The sequence below is a fragment of the Triticum urartu genome, chromosome 2 (genome assembly GCF_003073215.2).
Source record: "Triticum urartu cultivar G1812 chromosome 2, Tu2.1, whole genome shotgun sequence".
NCBI classification, from domain to species: domain Eukaryota; kingdom Viridiplantae; phylum Streptophyta; class Magnoliopsida; order Poales; family Poaceae; genus Triticum; species Triticum urartu.
The window spans coordinates 77757176-77780181 of NC_053023.1; the positions used below are offsets into that span (position 1 = coordinate 77757176).

At 50.5% G+C, this 23006-nt stretch overlaps 2 pseudogenes; both read right to left on the reverse strand.

Annotated features, from left to right (window-relative positions):
• Nucleotides 1-10306: 10306 nt before the first annotated feature.
• LOC125541100 lies at nt 10307-13082 on the reverse strand (annotated as a pseudogene).
• A 7553-nt stretch (nt 13083-20635) lies between these two features.
• Nucleotides 20636-20774, reverse strand: LOC125541918 (annotated as a pseudogene).
• Nucleotides 20775-23006: the final 2232 nt, after the last annotated feature.

Sequence of the window (23006 nt, forward strand, 5' to 3'; positions counted from 1 at the left end):
AGCCTGAGGACACCGCCGCCGTTCTTTGGGCGGCCATCGAGGCGATCTTCCACGACAACCAGCTGTCTCGCGCCGTGTACGTCGACGCCGAGTACCACGCGCTCGTCCAGGGCGATCTCACGATCATGCAGTACTGCACTCGCCTGAAGGCGTTCGCCGATCAGCTTCACGACCTCGGCCAGCCCGTCTCCGAGACCCAGCAGCTCTTCAACATGCTCTGTGGGCTCGATCGCCAGTACCACGATGCCATTCCGCACCTCACCTCGCGCGTGCCCCTGCCCTCCTTCCTGCAGGCTCGTTCCTTCCTGCTGTTGGAGGAACACCGCGCGGAGCAGACGGCTCGTCTCCAGCACGCGCACGCCATGGTGGCCGGGTGCGCTCCGGCGCCACCCACCATGCCTGCATCGACTCCTGTGGTTTCCCCAACCACCCTGCCCCCTGACTCGGGGCGTGGCCGTGGCCGTGGCCGCCGTCACGGTCGTGGCACTCCGGGCGCGTCTTCTTCATCCGCCCCTCCGCCCGCTCGTCCGCCTGCCCTCCCAGGTCAGGCGCCCGGTGCCAACTCCTGGACCGGCCTCGTGTAAGCTTGGCCCATGGCCTGGCGCACGCCCGGCGCTGGCGTCCTCGGCCCTCGCCCCGGCACACCTCATCAGCAGGCCTACTTCGCCGCCCCAAGTGCGCCCCCGCCGTCGTCTGGCTACGGCGTCTACGGCCCACCCCCCCGGCTTCCACTACGGCGACCCCAGAGCCAGCTCCAGCACCGTGCCCCCGCCTCCACAACCCTGGGACATGGGGGCTCTGCGCACGGCTCTGCAGGCTGCGTCCACTTCCTCCCCCACCACCGGGAGCACGTCGGACTGGTACATCGACTCCGGCGTGGCGTCCCACATGACCAACAATCCTGGTAACCTCCATTCTCTTGTCCCACACTCCTCTCCCACCCAGATCGTGGTCGGCAACGGCGATCACCTGCCGATCACGCACACCGGCCACGGTTTTCTGATCGCCACCAACTCCTCTCTAATTCTTCGCAATGTTCTAGTTTCACCATCTCTCCTGACCAACCTTCTCTCCGTTCGTCAACTAACTCATGCCAATCCTTTTTCCGTCGAATTTGACAAACTTGGCTTTTCTGTCAAGGATATCCGCACCCGCCAGGTGATCCTGCGTTGTGACTCGACCGGCGATCTATACCGTGTGACGCCCTGCCGCGCGCTCCCTCCCTCGCGTCCGTTCGCCGGCGTCGCCACCGTGGAGCTGTGGCATCAGCGTCTTGGCCACCCTGGGGATGATGCTCTTCGCCGCGTGCTGCCTCAGCTCTCCTTCAGTTGTGCGCCCTTGGCTGTCCACACATGCCACGCCTGTCGGCTGGGCAAGCACGCTCGTCTGCCATTCGCCACTTCACATAGTCGTAGCTATTTCCCCTTTCAGTTGTTGCATTTAGATGTTTGTAATCTCCTGTGACTAGTGTGTCTGGTTTTCTGTACTATCTCGTTGTACTCGATAGTTGCACTCATTATGTTTGGACCTTCCCCTTGCGTCACAAGTCTGATGTTCTTTCTGTTCTTACTGAATTCTACGCCTATGTTCAGACACAGTTTGAGCGCCCCATCCTCGCTTTTCAGACAGACAATGGCAAGGAGTTCGACAGCGCTGCTGTTCGCTCGCTCCTCTCCACCCACGGCACCACTTTCCGCCTTTCCTGTCCATACACGAGCCAACAAAATGGCAAGGCTGAGCGAGTGATGCGCACTCTCAATGACATTGTGCACTCTCTGCTCTTCCATGCCTCCCTCCCCGCATGATTTTGGGTTGAAGCTCTCGTCACCGCCACCCTTCTCCTCAACTACAAACCGTGCACCACCTCCTCGCCGCGATCACCACACGAGCTGCTCCTGGGTGCTCCCCCGGACTATTCCATTCTCCGGTTGTTTGGTTGCCTCTGCTACCCCAACACCTCATCCACCGCACGGCACAAGCTCGATCACCGGTCTGTCGCTTGCGTGTTCTTGGGTTATCCCCCTGACCACCGTGGTTATCGTTGCTACGATCCAGCCACTCGTCGCGTCCTTACTTCTCGACATGTCCGCTTCTACGAAACCTCGTTTCCCTTCGCCGCAGTGCCACCGCCTGCCCCTAGCGCTCCGCCGCCCCCGCGTCTCGTTCCCGTGCCCCTCCAGCGGCAGCCTACGCCTGTCTCGCCGGTGCCGGTTGAACCTTGCAGCTCCAGCGACAGCACGCGCGCGCTCTCCGGGACTTCAAACTCCACCGCTGGATCCCCATCCAGCGGCCCCAGCGCCTCGTCCTCTGGCGCGCACCCGCGCCTTTCAAGCGACGCTGTTGGATCTGCCTCAACACCATCCAGCGGCTCCAGCCCTCCGTCGAGTGGCGCGCGACTGCTTCCTTCAAGTGCCGCCGTCGGATCTGCATCGCGCGGCCCTGATTCAAACTCAGGCGTGCCCGCGCTGCCCCCTTCTTCCACTACAGAGGCAGCGCCCCGGATCATCACCCGTGCTCGCGCTGGTGTGTTCCGCCCCAGCACACGGTACCGCGACGACTACATCTGCAACGCCGCTGTTGCTCCCTCGCCGGACGTCTCACCGATCCCGTGATCTGTTCGCGATGCGCTTCGCGATCCGAACTGGGTCGCTGCCATGCAGGAAGAGTTCGCTGCACTCATCGGCAACCGCACCTGGGAGCTCGTTCCTCGTCCCCCTCGTGCCAATGTGATCACCGAAAAATGGATCTTCAAGCACAAGACACGCGCTGATGGCTCCCTGGAACGCTACAAGGCGCGCTGGGTCGTCCGCGGTTTTCGCCAATGCGCCGGCGTCGACTACGGCGAGACCTTCTCCCCCGTCGTCAAGCCCGCCACCATCCGCACCGTGCTCACCCTTGCTGCTTCGCGTGGCTGGCCGGTGCGCCAGCTCGATGTCAGCAACGCCTTCCTGCACGGTAACCTGCAGGAGGAGGTGTTCTGCCTGCAGCCAGCCGGCTTCGTCGACTTCACCAAGCCCGAGCATGTCTGCAGACTCGTCAAGTCCCTCTACAGCCTCAAACAGGCGCCGCGCGCATGGTTCCAGCGCTTCGCCACCTTCCTCGCCACGCTCGGCTTCGTCGCCACGCGCTCGGACAGCTCACTCTTCCTCCTCCACGCTGGTGCTGATGCCGCCTACTTACTTCTCTACGTGGACGACATCGTCCTCACAGCGAGCTCGGCCGCCTTTCTCCAGCGCATCATCGCCCGCCTCACTGCCGAGTTCTCCATGAAGGATTTGGGCGAGCTCCACTACTTCCTAGGGATCCGGGTGACCCGCGACGCCTCCAGCTTCTTCCTCTCTCAGTCCCAGTATGCTGAGGAGATCCTGGAGCGCGCTGACATGGACAATTGCAAGCCCGCGCCGATGCCCGTGGATACCAAGGCCAAGCTGCCGTCCTCGGATGGTCCCCGCGTCTTTGACCCCACTTCCTATCGGAGTCTCGCCGGTGCTCTCCAGTACCTCACCATCACTCGCCCCGAGCTCGCCTACGCCGTGCAACAGGTTTGTCTCCACATGCATGATCCGCGGGACTGTCATCGGGCTCTGCTCAAACGGGTGCTCCGGTACGTGCGCGGGACAACTGAGCTCGGCCTTCATCTCCGGGCCTCTTCGTCCCTGTCGCTCCACGTATACACCGACGCGGACTGGGGAGGCTGCCCCGACACGCGGAGATCCACCTCCGGCTTCTGCATCTTCCTCGGCGACGCCCTTGTGTCCTGGTGGTCCAAACGCCAAACTACTGTCTCCCGCTCCAGCGCGGAGGCGGAGTACCACGCCGTCGCCAATGCCATTGCTGAGTGTGCCTGGCTTCGTCAGCTCCTCCGCGAACTGCACTGCACCATCAACACGGCATCGCTCGTCTACTGCGACAACATCTCTGCAGTTTACCTCTCCAGCAACCCAGTTCACCATCGGCGCACCAAGCACATCGAACTGGACATCCATTTTGTTCGTGAGCGCGTGGCCCTCGGCGAATTCCGCGTCCTGCATGTCCCGACTCGCCAGCAGTTCGCCGACGTGATGACTAAAGGGCTGCCCTCTGACGTCTTCAGAGAGTTTTGCTCCAGCCTTTGCGTCTCCAGCGCCGACGCCAAGACTGCGGGGGGGGGGGGGGGGGGGGGGGGGGTTAGCATACTGTATTTGTACGTTGTAGTTGTACCGTAGAAAGGAGTGCATGTGTGCAGTTTTCCCTGTAAGCACACTCGCCCACCTCCTCTGATCGTGGTCACCCCACGACCCCGTTCGTGGCTGCGTGCCCCCCTCCTGTAAACTATATCTATACCCAAGTGCAATAGAATCGATGCGTTCGATCTCTTCTCCTGAAACAGTCAGTTCGTGGTTGTATGAGATGGGTACTCTGTAGTGTTCAGTTAATGGCCAATTGCGATCTACTCCCTCCATATTTGTCTTTCTAGAAATTTCAGCAAGTGACTACATACGGAGCAAAATAAGTGAATCTACACTCTAAAATATGTCTATATACTCCGTATGTGGTAGCCCATTTGAAATCTCTAAAAAGACAAATATTTAGGAACGGAGGGAGTACTTGACAAGTAGGAAGCAGAAATTCCAATATTTCTGGTTTCGAGTAAACCACAAATTTCAGGCCCGAATTTTAGCATGCTGCTGCATGGCGCGTTCTTAGTTTAAAATCGCTTATGGTAAGACCCCTCGCGTCCAATGACTAAAGTGGATGGTTCTTAGTCTCTTAGCTAGAAGATCAGTGCCAGTTAATGACTGTTTTGGATCTGGACTGAAGTGGTTGCCTCGTGAGTACTCACTTACCACACCATTTACTAGTGCCAAACAATATCCCTATGTCACAGCCCTCGATCGATCTAAGTGGGGGAAGAGGAGATCAAGGGAAGGGAAGGATCAAGGAAAGGGGATCTGGTAGAGACGCGAGGAAGAACAGCTTCGCTCGTGCGTTCAATTTATCTTCATACCTCATAATCCTCACTCACGCGGTCGCAGCCGCACATAACCCCCACGGCACGCAGGCCGTCACCAGCTCACCCACTCCCCGGACCCACTTGCAGTGACTCACGTGCACTGGTCACGCATTTGCCGTGTGCCTTTGCTTCGCCCGTCGCCTCTTCCATCGCAGCGTCAGCTGGGGCCTTGGTGTCATACGTGACAATCGCCCCCTCTTGCGTGCCGGCTTGTCCCCAAGGCGGAGAAGCATGAAACTGTTGTTGCAGAGCATCCGGGTCTTCCCAGGTGGACAAGGAAACCGGCAGTTGACTCCACTGTACGCGGATCCGATGCCGCGGCGCCCCCGCCACTTGCACCAGTCTGCTTTCCAGGACCGCGACGGGTGTGTGCTCTGCCTGCAAGATAGAATTCTCAGGAGGGAGGTCAGAATTGATAGGTATCGTAGCTCCTTCCACCTTCTTGAGTTGCGACACATGTACCACCGGATGTATCTTGCTGCCCACCGGCATCTGGAGCTTGTAGGCGACAGCCCCCACTCGAGCGAGTACTCGGTAAGGACCATAGTAGCGGAATGCCAGCTTTTGATGCGGTTGCTGTGCAACAGACGTTTGGATGAACGGTTGCAGCTTGAGTAGCACCGCATCACCCACTGCAAATTCCCTGTTTGTGCGGTTCCGGTCAGCTTGCGTCTTCATTCTGTCCTGCGCTCTCTTGAGCTGTTGCTGAAGGAGTTCCATCATGACCTGCCGTTCCTGAAGCCAAGCCGCGAGGTCTGGGACCGTGCACGTATCCACTTGAGTAACTCCAAACTCCCTCGGAAGGTGTCCGTAGATCACCTCGAACGGAGTCCTGCCCAGCGACGAATGAAACGAGGTGTTATACCAGTACTCCGCGAGCGCCAACCACTTGGACCAATTCCCAGGACAGGAATGCACAGCACACCTCAAGTAAGCTTCGAGGCATTGGTTCACTCGTTCGGTCTGCCCATCTGTTTGCGGATGGTAAGCTGAGCTAAGTTTCAATTCAGTCCGGCAGAGCTTGAAGAGTTCTTGCCATATATTGCTTGTGAATATGCGGTCTCTGTCCGAGATGATGGCTAGCGGTAGTCCATGGAGTCGATAGATCTCTTTCATGAATGTCTTAGCGATCTGAAGGGCTGTGAACGGGTGAGTCAAGGGGATAAAGTGGGCGTACTTGGAGAATTTATCCACCACCACCAGCACTGTGTCATACCCGCCCGAGCGAGGCAACCCTTCGATGAAGTCCAAAGACACCACGGCCCATGGTTTCTGGGGAATGGGCAGTGGTTGCAGGAGTCCGGCCGGAGATGTGCGCTCCGTCTTGGCTTGTTGACAGATCATACAATCCCGAATCAGAGTTTTTACTTGCTGCTTCATGTTCTTCCAAGCAAAGAGCTGCTTCACCCGATGATAAGTGGCATGGAACCCCGAGTGCCCTCCTGCTGCGCTTGCATGGAGTGCTCGAATCAAGTGCTGTTGCGTATTCTGATCATCCCCGATCCAAATGCGCCCTTTGAAGCGAAGCACTCCGTCCTGAACCACATAGTCAGGTTCGCTGTTAGGATCGAGAGCCAACTTAGCCATGCGCTGTTTAATCCCTTCGTCCGAGTGGTAGCTGCGTCGTATGGCCTCCAGCCAAGTCGGTTTGCAGACCGAAATCACTGCGAGCTCAGCCTGGGTGCTATGCGTTTTCCTCGACAGCGCATCTGCTGCAAGGTTGGAGAGCCCCGCCTTGTATTGGATCACGAACTGCAGGCCTATGAGCTTGGTGAAGGCCCGTTGCTGAATTGGTGTGTTGAGCCTTTGATCTGTGAGGTGCAACAAGCTCTTCTGGTCCGTACGCACGATGAATTCTGCATGTTGAAGGTAAGGCCGCCAATGATCGACCGCGAGAAGCAAAGCCAGGCATTCCTTCTCATAGGCTGATAATCCCAGGTTCTTGGGTGCCAGGGCTTTGCTTAGATACGCTACCGGATGTCCTTGTTGCATTAGCACGGCGCCAATTCCTGAGGCACTAGCGTCCGTCTCGACCACAAATTGTTTCTGAAAATCGGGCAGCGCGAGAACAGGGGCTTCGACTAGAGCACGTTTGAGGGCCAAGAATGCGGTATTTGCTGCCGGGGTCCACACAAAAATGGTGTTCTTCTTGAGGAGTTCGGTAAGTGGTTTGCTGATTACCCCAAAGAACCTGACGAATTTCCTGTAATAGCCTGCGAGCCCAAGAAATCCACGGAGCTCTTTGACATTGGCCGGCACCTCCCAGTCCTATACTGCATGAATCTTAGTCTGATCTGTAGCTACCCCTCGCCCGCTGATCACATGCCCCAAATAACTGATCTGCTGTTGCGCAAACATGCACTTAGACCGCTTCGCCTTGAGGCCATGATCTGATAACAGCTGAAATACCTGAGACAGTCGTTCTTGGTGAGTTTGCAGATCTTTCGTATGTACCAGGATATCGTCCATAAAGGCCAACACTCCTTTTCGATTGACCGGAGCCAGCACCGTGTCCATGTTTCCTTGGAAAGTTGCCGGTGCATACGCCAATCCATATGGCGTGACACGGAACTTAAAGTGTCCCATATGAGTACGAAACGTTGTTTTGTGTTCGTCCTCCGGCGCCAAATGGATCTGGTGGTATCCTGCGCGAAGATCAAGCTTGGAAAACCATTTGGAACCCGCGATCTCGTCCAACAGCTCATCGATGATGGGCATGGGATAACTTTTCTTGAGAGTAATTGCATTGAGGTGTCGGAAATCGATGCAAAATCGCCATGTCTGATCCTTCTTCTTGACCAACAGCACTGGTGACGAGAAGGCACTCGAACTGGCAGTAATTAGTCCGGCTCGCAGCATCTCTTTGACTTGAGCCTCGATCTCATTTTTCTGCTCAGGAGTGTAACGGTATGGTCGGATATTGATCGGTTGAGCACCTGCCACTAGCGGGATAGTGTGATCTCCAGCTCCATGTGGAGGTAGAGAGGTAGGCTCCTCGAAGACTGACTGAAACTTGTCTAGGATGTGTTGGATCTCCACTGGCATCTCAGTGGCTTCCTCAGTCTGTTCGGTCACACACACCCATAACACATGAGCAATGGAGTTTGACTGTTCGAGGGATAACAACTGATCCATGGAAATCGGAAGCACTGCTTATGTGTTTGCTTGCAACCCTGTCAATGTGATCTGATCTCCTTGGTGCTGAAACTTCATTGTTTTGGCCGTCCAGTCGATAAGCATCGGGCCACAACCTTCCAGCCAATCCATTCCCACCACCATGTCATAACATCCAAGGGACAGCACCCGCACATCTGTGGTGAACGTATGTCGTTGCGTCTCCCATTTACATGCTGGAATATACCCTGAACAAGTAAGTGTTCCTCCATCAGCAATCTTGACTGTCACCGGCTGCATAGGTTGAACTTGATTCTGCAACTGGGCGGCAACGTTTTCACTGACGAAGCTGTGAGAGCTGCCTGAATCCACAAGCACCAACACTTCCAGGTCACCAATCTTCCCTAGGAGCCGCACTGTGCGCAGTGTTGTTTCGCCCGTGGTCGCCATTTTTGAGATTGACATCAGCTGATCCTCGGCTGGATCGAGCTCAGCTATCGGACCCTCTGGCGCTTCGGCTTGAAGGAGTTCCAACAGCTCCTCGACGACATGGATTTGCACTGTGGCGACGCACTGGTGCCCATGAGCCCAGCGCTCCCCGCACTTGAAGCACAGTCCGCGCGCTCGCCTGTAGTTGCGCAGGGCCGCTACCCGATCGTCACCGCGGGCTGGGTCTTGACGTTGTTTGCCGGCCCGCGCCGCGTCCAAGGCACGCCTGTCCTCCGCACCCGCGGCGGGAGCGGGCGGAGTGGGTCGCGGTAGCGGTGCCCCCAGAGCCACCACCGGTCTTGGTACATGTCGAGCTTGCCCGGGGTCGCGTCGTGGCAGCTGACCCACCATTTCTTCCTGCAACAAAGCAAGCGAAAAGGCAGTATCGAGGTCTTGCGGGCGATGCAAAACTACCCCTGATTTGATTTCTGCTTTTAAACCATCTAGAAACTGAGTGGTAAAGAAAAGCGGATCAAACGATGGATTGTGCGAAAGCAAATGATGCATCAATTCCTCAAAATGCTCCATGTACTCTACTACTGATCTGGTTTGGCGCAAAGTGTTAAACTGACGAAGTTGATTCTGATACTGTTCCCTGCCAAATTTGGCACACAGGGCAGAGCACAGCGTCTCCCAAGTGAACGGGGTGTTATGCGCTTCCTGGACCTGCAGCCAACGCGCTGCTGTCCCTGAGAAGTGTAGGGTGGCCACCCGGACCCAGAGATCCGGCTGCACACCATAAACTGCAAAGTATTTCTCGCAACGAGTCTTCCAGAACTGGGGATTTTCTCCCTCGAACTGAGGAAAATCCAATTTGGGCAGGGCCCAATTGGAGTGCGGGTTGTGGTATGAGCCATGATCTGAACTGTGGTGCAAACTAATGAGAGGTAAAGGCGGAGAGGTGGAATCAGATAACGCACCCTTGCCCGGAGGCGGCGTCAGAGTGGTAACCACCCCGTGGGCTGAGCCCCCGGAATCGATGACCTCGCCATGGCCACTTGGCCCGTGGTGCCCCGGGATGTCGACGGAGATGACGCCCGCTGGCCGCACCACCGCGCCCTCCTGGGTCCCCGGAGACGACGCGAGAGCTGGATGCAGCGTGACTCGGCCGACTTGCGTCCGCAGCTCGTCCAACTGCTGCTGCAGATTTGTCACTGCCGGCCGCCACAACTCGAGCGACTGCTGAATCGCGTCGAGGCGCGCGTCGGTGGTGAGGCGGCTGTCGTTGACCGCCTTGGCGAGCGCCGCGATCTGTTCTTCCATGGCCGCCGCTTGCGTCGCCGCCTTGGTCTGATAACGCGGTTTTTGATACAGCGGATCCAGATCGGTGACCTCTGATACCACTTGTCACAGCCCTCGATCGATCTAAGTGGGGGAAGAGGAGATCAAGGGAAGGGAAGGATCAAGGAAAGGGGATCTGGTAGAGACGCGAGGAAGAACAGCTTCGCTCGTGCGTTCGATTTATCTTCATACCTCATAATCCTCACTCACGCGGTCGCAGCCGCACATAACCCCCACGGCACGCAGGCCGTCACCAGCTCACCCACTCCCCGGACCCACTTGCAGTGACTCACGTGCACTGGTCACGCATTTGCCGTGTGCCTTTGCTTCGCCCGTCGCCTCTTCCATCGCAGCGTCAGCTGGGGCCTTGGTGTCATACGTGACACCCTATAAGGCTTAAAATTTAAAATACGATGAGTTGGTGTTGAAGCCTCACAGCCTGACAATGCACAACTACCATGTCATTTCATATTCAATCACAAATCAGATTCATCATCTTTCATATATCCATGGTCTTACAACACTAACACAGCCATTATTTAAGTTACCCTCACCGTGTCGTGGCACAATGTCTACTTGTCAAATTTCATGGGATCTCCTTGGATTGCAACGAATAACTCACCAATATGGTGAGCCAATGGGAAGTCCCAGTATAAACCAGTAGTAGAATATCATCTAAATACATGTTCAGGTGACACTGCTGATGCCTCATAACTGCTCATGGCCCATCAATTCTTTTGCTCTAGCCACAAGCACGGATAGAGGTATATTGTGCTCCATGATTCCTGCATCACCCAAGAAGAACCTGTAGTTTTCAGCCCTTGAAGGTGTACGCTCTACCCTTACCAGTGCTTCCATCATCTGGCATTCTTTGAAACAGTTAATGTAGACTGGATTGCATTCCATCATGTATATGGCATGTTGAACTATGACCCTCCTGATTCCTAGACAATGAGCACTGGGTACCATATTTGAGTTAAGTGCACTGACAAGCCTCTGTATAAAACTTTCCTTTATCTGATTATGCTCTAGCCCTCGCACAAAGTCTTCTGGAATGACATTACATATTTCTGAACTAAGGCCAACAAGGACCTCTAGTTCTCTCCCTTCTGCATTCATTATTCCTTCTATCACCTGTAGTGGAATAAGGCAATAAACCATGATTAAACTTCAGTAATGGTGGCCTTTTGGTTCAGTGGTAATTCGCGATGCTGCCATCTATTCACTTAGTTGTGTTTTGTACAGCCGGAGTTATTCTTTTAAGTCAGTGTCAAAATTAGTCAGCTGCACAACATACACGTAAAAATGCTATGAACACCAGAGGACACATGCTGACATGCGTATGCGTGTGCATTCAGAAAAAAGAAGTCAAGAATTGAGCGAAAAAAGGTGTATGCTAATCTTCCAGTACAATATATATATATATATATATATATATGGGAAATAAAAGGTTGTAGGAACATATGTTAATATTAACCTCTTATGTCACACTTTTAGCTTAAATTGGCACGGCTCACCTCTTGCAAAATACAGGAGACTTCATTCAGGTCTGAGTTGCGAAGCTCTGGTCGAGCATGCACACACATACTCCACAGCAGGCTTGATGCTATGTACTCTTGTACTTGTCACCTTGGATCATAAGAGTGAGTTCCTTGATGAATACATACCCTGGTTCTGCTAACATAAGCAAACAGTTATTGGCACTCTCCATTGCCAGTAGTGCTAGTGCTTGCCCAGCGATCATTCGTAGCAACTGATCTGAATCTGTACTTGAGTGTGCACTTTGGCTGAGAAATGCATCCATCAACCTGCTAATGATCATTGGGATGTGCCCGATCTCCTTCACATTCCCCCCCCCCACCCCCCCCCCTCTAACAAGTTGTGCTGTGAGCTCCCTAAGTTCTTGGCTGCTCCCATTGTTATCCAATATTTCTGCAAGGTTACTCAAAAGGAAGGGATGTTCTGTAATCATCTGACACATAGTTACACCAAATTTCCCTTTAGTACTTGCAAGTCTTGTCAGCAGCTTCAGTGATGAACATTTCAAGAACGTCTGGTGTGTCTCATGGATATTTGTCAAGTCAGTTCTTTTGCTTGTGAACTCTACAATCTTTGAGATGAGGCCAGTTGATCTGCTGATTTCTATACAGTTCTCTATATCAAAGCTAGCAAGCTTGTCAAGAATTAACATGCCTTGTACAGGGAGGAGATCCTGGTCGGTCGATGGCTCCTCCTCTGGAACAGACCAGTGTTTTGTAATCCATCTCCAGCATCTTGGTATATGGGTGTTTTGTTCATCCATGTTAATTGTCTCTCTCGGAATCAAACAGTATAGTGCCATCTGTTTCAACCATTTAAGTTTTGGGGAGGTCTGTTTGTTCCTGCCAACTTGCTGAATCAGGTTATCTTGTTTTGGCTCAGGGCTACCAACGTCCAAAAGAGGATCCTTTATATTTTGCTCGTGAGCAGTGTCCAAAAGTGAGGCTATGAACTGCATTGCCCCAGGGATAGAGACAACTCGGAGGTTATCAGCGAGCTCGACCATGACATTCGCGGCAAATAATCTAATATCTTTATCATGTTCACTTGTCGAGCCTAACATGTCTATCAAGCAGGTCACAGTCTTCGTGTAAGTGGTGAGCTCCAATATAGCATTACTCTTTAGTGACTCCTTTTTCAAAAAACTGTGCAATATCTTAAGCCCATAGAGTTGCATCTTGCGTGAGTCTGACTTTAAAGAATCCATAGCAAATATGACGAGGCTGGTCTTCTCTTGGGCAAGCATAGCACGTTCCATGCATCTGTTGAAGGCATATGTGTAGTACAAATTGACATATTCCACTCCTGGGAGACCTCTAAATCCGGCACGGCGGATCAGGGATCTTCGTAGGATGAATGAAAAGATCTCAAGGATGCCGGCAACAATATAGAGTATTCCTTGACCAAGCACCATCACATAAAATATTTGGAGAGATGGCACAAGGTTTTTCTTGTCCTCGCGTTTATCATCACCATAGTAGTCATGTGTTATAGATTGAAGGCCCCCCATTGCTAGCCGAATGCGTAATACTGCTGCTGGAATCTGGAGGTTGCCAAATGACATTATCAATAGAGCCATTGCGTCTGATATGCTAATAATAAGTTTAAAACTTGCTGGAAAACCGATCACCGACATCACTGTCGCAACAAACATGCACAAGTTCGGAATAACTCGATGACAAAATGCTATTTTGCTGCCAAGAGCCCAGTCTGCTAGCTTGATGGTACTTGGGAACCGCAGCCTGCTGATTGTGAGTAGGAGCACTACCACAAGTAGTACCAGGTATACTGTGCAGTTGGCAATTGAGCTGAGTCTTTGAATGTTGAAATCTTTATCGACCCTATATAGTAGAGAGGGAAAAAGTAGCATGATTGTAACCGTTGGACCCCATAATGATATCGTGGGGCATAGCAGATCGCAAATGTTTTGAATTGCAGTTTCTGGACATAGAATTGCGCCAATCCCAAGTATTACCATTGACAAATTCAGTATGTATATTGCTTCATGTTTGGCCCATATAAGAAGACCAATTGATATCACAACATTGAAGAAGGATACGAGCAAGATCAGCCCATTCCAGCTAAGAGACCTGAAAGCACCTCTTGTGCGGAAGAACAATTGGTAATCCACCCTGTTGTTGTGGCTGAACATCCTGAAGTACATACATATATGGTATTGTTAGACAAAAAGGTAACATACAATCAACAAAGTGAAGGGCACATGCTTGTATCTTAATCAGAGTGACAATTGTGAAATTTGGGACCCTGGAAAACTTATTCTGACAAGATTTTGAAACAGCTCATGATTGTAAAGTTATACTTTAAACTGAATCGATCTGTATCGAAAGTTGTCAACTTTTTTAAAGGGTGTATTGAACCAAACTTGAGCAGGATAGGCTTCTTTTGTACTTCTTCCATCCTCATTTAGGCCCCTCTCGTATTTTGGGTCAAATTTTGACCATAAAGTTGATTAGCAAAACATTAGATTATAGTATGCCACAAAATTTATATTATTATAGCCCTAGCGAAAGAAGTTAACAATAATACTGTCTTTACATCAAACAAAAAAATTGCACACAAATCTCCATGTAAAATCAAATGGCTTAGGAGTTTGTTTGTTTTTTCGGGTGAGGAGTTTGTTTGTTTTGAAAGAAAGTCGTGCGGGCGCTCTTTAAATGGCACAGGAGGCAGTTAATTCTCATCTAGATGAAAAAAAAAAGATGAAATTGAGTAAATCGGTTTCTTTTTATTCAACATCTTTTATGAGTCCAGCACTTATTTTGCTTCACTTGCTGCTACAATGTAATTCGCCGGAAGGAAAATAATGGAAGAGTTTATTTTGCGACATGTAGTAGTTTCGTGCGTACCTCAAGGCTTCTAGGAAAATTATGACCGTCGAGACCAAGAAATCACTGTCGAGGTCGCTGGAGTAGCCGCCGAGCAGGACGACGGTGCCCCAGGTGAAGGCCAGCGTGCCCAAGGCATTGCCGAACCTCTCGATCAGCACGACGAAGCGAACGAAGCGATTCAGCCCCATCTCCGGTGCCGCGGCGGCCTTGCCGGCGGGGGGATCCGCCGGCATCTGTACGCGGTGCTCCGCGACGTTCGCCATTACAGCAGCAGCGAAACGAACACTGCCACACACGCACGGGTCGGCGACTCGACTCCACAATATACAGCTGCTTGGTGCCTTGTTGGTGAATCCGGTGTTCTCGGGATTCTCCCCTAAAGCATATCCGCAGACACCCTGTTTCTCCAGGTAACCGAATGCTATCTCGAAGAAACAAAAGATAAACCAAGGCTGGCCGGCCGCAAGCTGGTGTTTTCATCGTCCAGACTCGCGACAGCATAGCTGCGCGGGTCGCTGTCCAAGTGTCGAGTGTTGTGTTCAGCCAGAACACTCGACCTGCAGGCTGCAGGCACGTAAACAAACGGCAGATCGAGCCTGCATGAGACAAGAAAACTCGAGGAGATCTCCACGGAGACCACGCACGGACGTAGCACGCGCAGCCTAGTCGAGGACGATGGTCGTTATCCAACTATAGTCATCTAAAAGGCGACGCAGTACTTGGTGCTCGATCGTCGAGCGGCGCGTCACAAAGATTCCACATGGCCATCGCGTGGACGCCGTGGAGTCTCCCACGTACTCTAGGCCTCGCAACTTTGTAAGGACACCTGCAACACTGATCTATAAATTTGCTTCAAAATCCGTTCGCGGATATGGATGTCGGAGCCGGCCATTCAACACTACCGTATACATTTCAAGTTGGGTTTTGACTTAGCAGACGAAACTCATGCAAACCAGTTAATATTATTTATTTTTTTTTGAGAAGAGGCTCAAAGCCAGCTTACAAAGCCCCAGGGGGGAGGTTACATTCATTATCACGAACTTCTCTGAGTTCTTGCGGAACATCTGCCATATATACAGAATCCCCTGACCTCCTCGCAAAGGCCGCCAGTTCATGCGCTAGTTTATTCCTGCTCCGTTTTACTGCGCTGATGGAGACCTCCTTAAAACTAAGCATTAGAGCTCTCGCATCTGCAATCAACGGAAACAAGACAGATCGGTTCTCGGCGTTACTCTTCAGCATTGCGGCTACATTCGCACAGTCCGTCTCAATACATAGCTGACCATAGTAGCGCTTCCTTAACTCGGTCAGGCCGTACAAAATAGCAGCCATTTCGGCTTCCTCAGGCGAGTTGCAAGGGGCCAATTTCTTGCAGATGGACAAAGCAACACACCCATTGCAGTCTCTGACAACAATACCCGCAGTTGTTTCCCCCGTGCTGTTTATATATGAGGCGTCGCTGTTCATTTTCCAGGTCCCTGTGTCAGGCGGCCTCCATTTCTCCATCTCCTCAGCAGTTTCCCATCGTGTATCATGATTTGACCCGTCGCTTCCGCCAATGGAGCTGACAGATCTAAGTTCTGCAATCCCGGAGGCGATCGGCCGCTTCCCTTTTATGATTGAAGCCAAGGTCTGACTGCTGCAGGGGTCTGCATCCTGAGATAGGTTCTACACAGTTGCTTCAGTATCCTTAGTGCTCATGCACATGTACGCCACCTTGAGTTCATCATAGTATTTGATTAAGAACTGAACTGATGCCCCAATCGTTGCTCTACCTTGTGCATCTATGCAATCCTCTCGTAACCACCATGCCCGCCATAGTAGGAGCAGGATTTTCTGCCGGAAGTCCATGGTACATGTATCCAGAAGGAGCTGTAGCCAGTCTTTACCTGTAAATTTGAACTTTTCTTCAGACGGTAATTTCCAGAATTTTCTCATTTCCATGCGAAGTGCCCTGGCCTTAGTGCATGCCACTATAGCATGGAACTCATCCTCTGGTTCCTTTCCACATATATTACAGATGTTGTCAAGCTCCAGTGTTCTTTTCCATTTATTGTTCTTTGTTGCCAAAGTTTCTGTCGCCACTCGCCATCTGAAGATGCGAATTTTCTCGGGGCATTTGGATTTCCAAATTAGGTCCCAAATACTTCTATTATCCGCGTCCCGCGCAGAGCTCGATGCATCAGCTCCCATATTGTGTTTGAGTTGAAAACCCAATTTGTATGCACTACGGACTGTGAACACGCCGTTCCTCTCACTGTGCCAGGCAACGCAGTCCTCCTGTTCAGTACTAGGAAGCTTAATTTTGCATATTTCTTCCGCATCAAAATCATGGAACAGCTCTTTGACAAGGTTAACATTCCAGTCATTGCCATCAGGTGTTAGAAGCTGATTAACCCATCTCAAGCGGGATCGTCTTTTGAACGTTGCCACTTTCAGTCCACTTTTTCTGGGGATCCATTGATCCCTCTGAATTTGGATCCTCCTCCCATTACCTACTCGCCAAATTAGGCCCTTTTTTAGGAGCTCAAGGCCATGTTCAATTCCTTTCCATGCTTGAGAGCTGTCTGAAGCAAATGATGTATCAAGCAGCTCCCCATTTGGGTAATATTTTGATTTTAGTACTTTCGCACACAGGCTCTCCGGGCGTTGTAATAGCCTCCATCCCTGTCTTGCGAGGAGGGCTTGATTAAAGATTTGCATATCCCGGAATCCGATCCCTCCTGCCCTTTTCGGTCTCACCAGTTGGTCCCAGGCTGTCCAATGAACTTTCCTACAGCCATTTTCTTCACCCCACCAGAATTCTCTGATTAATTGCTCATATTTATCACAGAAGCCGGCTGAAAAGCTTGAACACACCCATTGTGAAAACCGGAAGGGCCTGAACTATGGACTTGACATGAACTTCTTTTGCCACAAAGGACATGAATCTTCCATTCCAGTCGCTGCATCTCTTCCTGAACCTATCCATAATAGGTTGGAAATTAGAGTCTTTCATTCTTCCTTCTGGCGTTGGGAGACCAAGATATTTACTCTCAAAGGTGTGTGTGTCTATGGCCAAGATACTCTTAATTTCCTTCTGCACCTCCATTGGGCAATGCTCACTGAATAGGATTGAGCATTTACTGTTGCTCAAAAGTTGTCCAGTACATCTCTGGAACATGGACAGTGCGTTCTTCATGTGGAAACTGCGAGGGAAACTGCGAGAACGTCTTACCCTACCGAGGGCGACGGTTTCGTGTTAAATAGCCAGGAGCTGATCCCTGGGATATGCGTACATGGTGGTTGAGATTACAAACGTAAGATACAAGAAAAGGAGGTTCGGTTACAGAGATAAGATCAACTCAAACAACCTATCTATATCATGCGCAACAACTCCATGTTGACTTGTGCTTCAAGTAGACGCATATGTTTAACACCCTCCCTTAATCATAACTTGGACATGTTGAGATTACGCTTGAATTCTTCAAAAGCTTTTGTGGTCAATGCTTTTGTAAACCCATCTGCAACTTGATCTTTGGAATGAATGAATCAAATGTCCAGTTGCTTGTTAGCAACTCTTTCTCTAACAAAGTGAAAATCAATTCCAATGTGCTTTGTTCTAGTATGAAAAACAGGGTTAGCTGACAAGTATGTAGCACCAAGATTGTCACACCACAGACATGGAGCTTGAATATATTTCATACCAAGTTCCTTTAGTAAGGACTGAACCCAAATGATTTCTGCGTTGCATTTGCAAGTGCTTTATACTCTGCCTCTGTACTTGACCTCTGTACTTGATCTAGAAACAGTAGCTTGTTTCTTTGCACACCATGAGATGAGATTTGGTCCATAGAACACTGCAAAACCACCTGTTGAGCGTCTGTCATCTAAACACCCTGCCCAATCAGAATCAGTAAAGGCACTAACAAGTTTAGAGGATGACTTGCTGAAAGTGAGACCAGTGCTCAAAGTGTTTTTGACATATCTGACAATTCTTTTAGCAGCAGTCCAATGAGCTGTAGTGGGTGCATGAAGAAACTGGCATACCTTGTTGACAGCAAATGAAATATCAGGTCTCGTGAGAGTCAAGTACTGGAGTGCACCTACCAAGCTTCTGTAGTTAGTGCTATCCTCTTGATTCAAGGGATTTCCTTCAGTGAGAGACAATTTTTCAGAACTGGACAGTGGAGTTGGCGATGGTTTACATCCTTGCAATCCAGCTCGCTTCACAAGATCGGTTGCATATTTTTCCTGAGTAAGATGAAGATCATCACCAGATTTCTTTACCTCAATACCCAAGAAATAGTGTAGATCTCCTAGATCTTTGAGAGCAAACTCAGCACTTAGATCCTTCAGCAATCCTGCCACTGCCTCATTAGATGAACTGGCCACAATAATATCATCAACATAGATGAGCAAGAACATGGACGTATTCAACTTGTTGTAAATAAATAATGAGGTGTCAGCCTTGGAAGGAGCAAACCCAAGTACTTGTAGTTTATGACTGAGACGTGAGTACCAAGCTCTCGGGGCTTGTTTTAACCCATATATTGCTTTATCAAGTTTGCAAACATGAAAGGGTAACCTTTTGTCCTCGAACCCAGGAGGTTGCTTCATGTAAACATCCTCTTCCAGAACGCCATGGAGAAACGCATTCTTAACATCTAGCTGACAAAGAATCCATCCCCTGGACATAGCAATAGACAAGACAAGACGAATCGTGGCAGCTTTTACTACTGGACTAAAGGTATCCTCATAGTCTAGACCATACCGTTGCTTGAATCCTTTTGCAACTAGTCTAGCCTTGTAACGACCTATAGTTCCATCAGAGTTCTGTTTTATCCTGAAGACCCATTTGCAATCAATTAAATTTGTACCTTGCTTTGGGGGAACTAGATGCCATGTTTTGTTTTTCTGAAGAGCCATGAATTCTTCATCCATGGCCTTTTTCCACGTTGCATTTCCTAATGCTTCTTGAAGTGAGGAGTTTCAAAGTTAAGAACTCGACTAGGCAACATGTTTATAAGGTGCACAGCAGTAAGAAAGGCCTCATCCCAGAATTTAAGAGGCATATATGCACGTGCAAGAAGGGAAAGCCCTACTTCAACAATGTGACGGTGCTTGCGTTCAGCCGACCCATTTTGTTGGTGGGCATGTGGGCAAGAGACTTGGTGAGATACGCCAAGTGTTTGGAAGAAGGAGTTGAGTTTTTCGTACTCCCCTCCCCAATCTAATTGAACTGCAATTATTTTACTATCAAACTTGCGTTCAACTAGAGCTTGGAAGTTTTGAAAGACTTGGAAAACGTCAGATCTTTTCTTAAGAAGATAGATCCACGAATATTTGCTAAAGTCATCAATGAAACTGACATAATAAGTATGTCTACCAACAGAGGAAGGTGCCGGACCCCATACATCAGAAAAGACAAGTTGCAATGGTTTGGTAGAAATACTTGTAGAAATTGGATAAGGTAATTAATGGCTTTTAGCCTTTTGACATGAATCACAAATTGTTTCATTGTCACGCTCTTCATATGAGAGCTTATTTTTCCTAAGTAATTTCTCAACTAAAGAAAAAGATGCATACCCTAAACGATCATGCCACCGTGATGATGAAAGCTTGATAGCACCACAAGCTTGTTTATTTTGCCTCCTAATCTCCGGAATCAACGGATAGAGCCCTCGAACACATCTACCTCGATATAGGATTTTCCTCGTGGCCTGATCCTTGATAAGAAAGAAGAACGGGTGAAATTCAATAAAGACATGATTATCAAGGGCTATACGATGGACAGAAAGTAGGTTCATGGAGGCTTTAGGGACATGCAAGATTTTTCGAAGATGAATTTTTCGGTGAGGGGTTTTAACAATTGAATGACCAACATGACAAATCCTCATACCTTCTCCGTTTGCAGCGTGAATCTGGTCGGATCCGCGATACTTCTCCCTCATGGTGACTTTCTCAAGCTCACCTGTGATGTGGTTTGTAGCACCACTGTTCATGTACCAGTTTGTGTCAATGCCGTACGAGCCCTCAGCGCCGCCGGCTACCTTTTCATCTTGGGAGGAGTCTTCATCTTCCTCAAACATGTACCAGCAGTCCTTCGCTGAGTGCCCCAGTTTGCCGCAGATCTGGCACTTGACAGCATCCGGGCATGATTTGGTGTTGTTGCCGGTGCGGCGACCCTTGGTGTTGTTGTAGGAGGGCCGCCCGCCGTTGTTGCCGCCGCTGGTGTTGTGGCCGCCGCGCGAGTTGGTGTTGGCGGCGTTCCTTCCTCTGCGTGGCGGCCCATGGTAGCGAGAGGATCCACCACTCCCGCGACCACGTGATGCGCCGTTTGCAGAGGACTTAAAGCCGATGCCCGTGCCCTGGTAGAGCGCCACCCTCTGGTCAAAATTGCTCATCTGAGCAAAGAGCTCATCAAGCGTGACAGGGATGGTGCGAGCATCGAGCGCTGAGACCAGCGATTGATACTCCATGTCGAGGCCGGCGAGGATGTGCGAGATCAGCTGATCGTCGTCCAGCGGCTTCCCTGCCGCCGCGAGCTCGTCCGCCAGCGATCGCATCTGTGCGAAGTATGTCGCAACAGACTGCTGCCCCTTCTGTGCATTAGCAAGAGCTATGCATATGTTGTTGATGCGGGACAGGGAGGTTGAGGAGAACATGCTGGCCAGCGCTGTCCAGAGATCATGCGCGTGGACAATGGAGGTGACCTGCACAAGTACTTCCTTCGACAGATTATTCAGCAGATAGCCCAATACCTGCTGATCCTCCTTGACCCAAATAGGATGCAGGGGATTTGGCGACGTCTCTTCCTTCCCGTCTGCTGCCTTGGTGGTGACAGTCTGCGCGGGCTCCTTCATGGTTCCATTGACATAGCCGAAGAACCCCGCACCTCGGAGCTGTGGCGTGATCTGCGTCCGCCAGAGCACATAGTTTGTGCGGGTAAGCTTCTCGGTGATCTGACCGCTAAGGCTGGTCTGGGAGAAGCTTGAGGAGGAGGAGGACATGGCGGCGTGGTGGTGGATGTGGGCTAGATGATATGGAAAAGGATTGCTCTGTATACCATGTGGAAACTGCGAGAACGTCTTACCCTACCGAGGGCAACGGTTTCGTGTTAAATAGCCAGGAGCTGATCCCTGGGATATGCGTACATGGTGGTTGAGATTACAAACGTAAGATACAAGAAAAGGAGGTTCGGTTATAGAGATAAGATCAACATAAGATCAACTCAAACACCTATCTATATCCTACGCAACTAACTCCGTATAGCCTTGGGCTTCAAGTATACACATATGTTTAACACTTCACTGATATAGCTTGCTCCCTTGTAGCCTTAAAGAAAACGAGGCTATCGTCTGCGAACAATAAATTCGAAATCCCAGGGCTGTTTCGAGCTACCTTGACTGGGGTAATACTTCCTCCCAGTACTTCTTTTTTGAAAATATTCGCCAGTCCATCCGCCACAAATAGGAATAAGTAAGGGCTCATGGGATCACCCTGGCGGAGCCCTTTCGAGGGGGTGAATGGTTCAAGTACCTCCCCATTCAATCTCACTGAGAACCGTACTGATGTGACACATTTCATCACCCAACTAATCCAGACCGAGCTGAACCCAGCCTTCTCCAGAGCACCGCGAAGGTAATCCCAGTCCACTCTATCATAGGCCTTAGCCAGGTCCAACTTGTATGCGCAATGAGTGTTGTGTGGATTTTTACTATGCTGAATCTTGTGAAAGCATTCAAAAGCAATGATGGCATTATCGGAAATCAATCTTCCTGGGATGAAAGCACTTTGTGTTTCCGAAATCAACTCATCGAGGTAGGGTCGCAACCGGTTGACCAAGCACTTGGAGATGACTTTGTAGATTACGTTGCATAGACTTATTGGCCTAAAATCCTTAAGGCTTTGTGGATTCCTTCCCTTTGGAATAAGCACGATGACTGTGTCATTGATACCTTCAGGCATTACACCATCCTCAAAAAATTTCAGCACCGCTCCTATGACCTCCTTTTTAATTGTACTCCAATTTCGCTGGAAGAACCGGGCCGGAAACCCGTCCGGACCTGGTGCTTTTAGGGGACCGATTTGGAATAGAGCGTCGCTTACTTCTTTCTCAGAAAATTCTTCTGTAAGTTTTCTGTTCATATCATCCTGTACCGTACGTGGAAGCAGCTCAATCAACTCAAAAGGGACGACCTCCTCGTCCTTTGTGTACAGGTTTTTAAAATACTCCGTTGCCACTGCATTCAACTCAACCTTCTTTTCAATCCAGATCCCCTCCTCATTCTTTAACTTTTTAACTTGGTTCTTTTTTGGCCGCCAAGTGGCCTTTTTGTGGAAGTACCTTGTATTCTGATCACCCTCTTTTATCCACGTCGCTCTCGATCGCTGTTTCCACATAATTTCCTCTCTTACAAGCAGCTCATCCAGATCACTAGACACCATTTTTATGCGGTTTGCAATCTCATTAGTTCTTGGTCTCTCATGGAGTACCTTCAGTTCCTTACGTTTCTTCTTGATACTCCCAGAAACTGATCCAAAGTCTTTCCTAGACCATTTCTGAAGTGAGTTTTGAACCCCTTTGAGTTTCTTTGCTACTGTAGCTAGTGAGGTGCCCGAGCTAAAACCCTCCCAAGTAGCTTCTATAGTCTTATCCAGTGAGGGAACTCGTTCCCACATCATTTCATACCGGAAAGACGCAGGCCTCCAGGTATTAGCTTCGGTCCCTAAAGACAGTAAAAGTGGGAAATGATCAG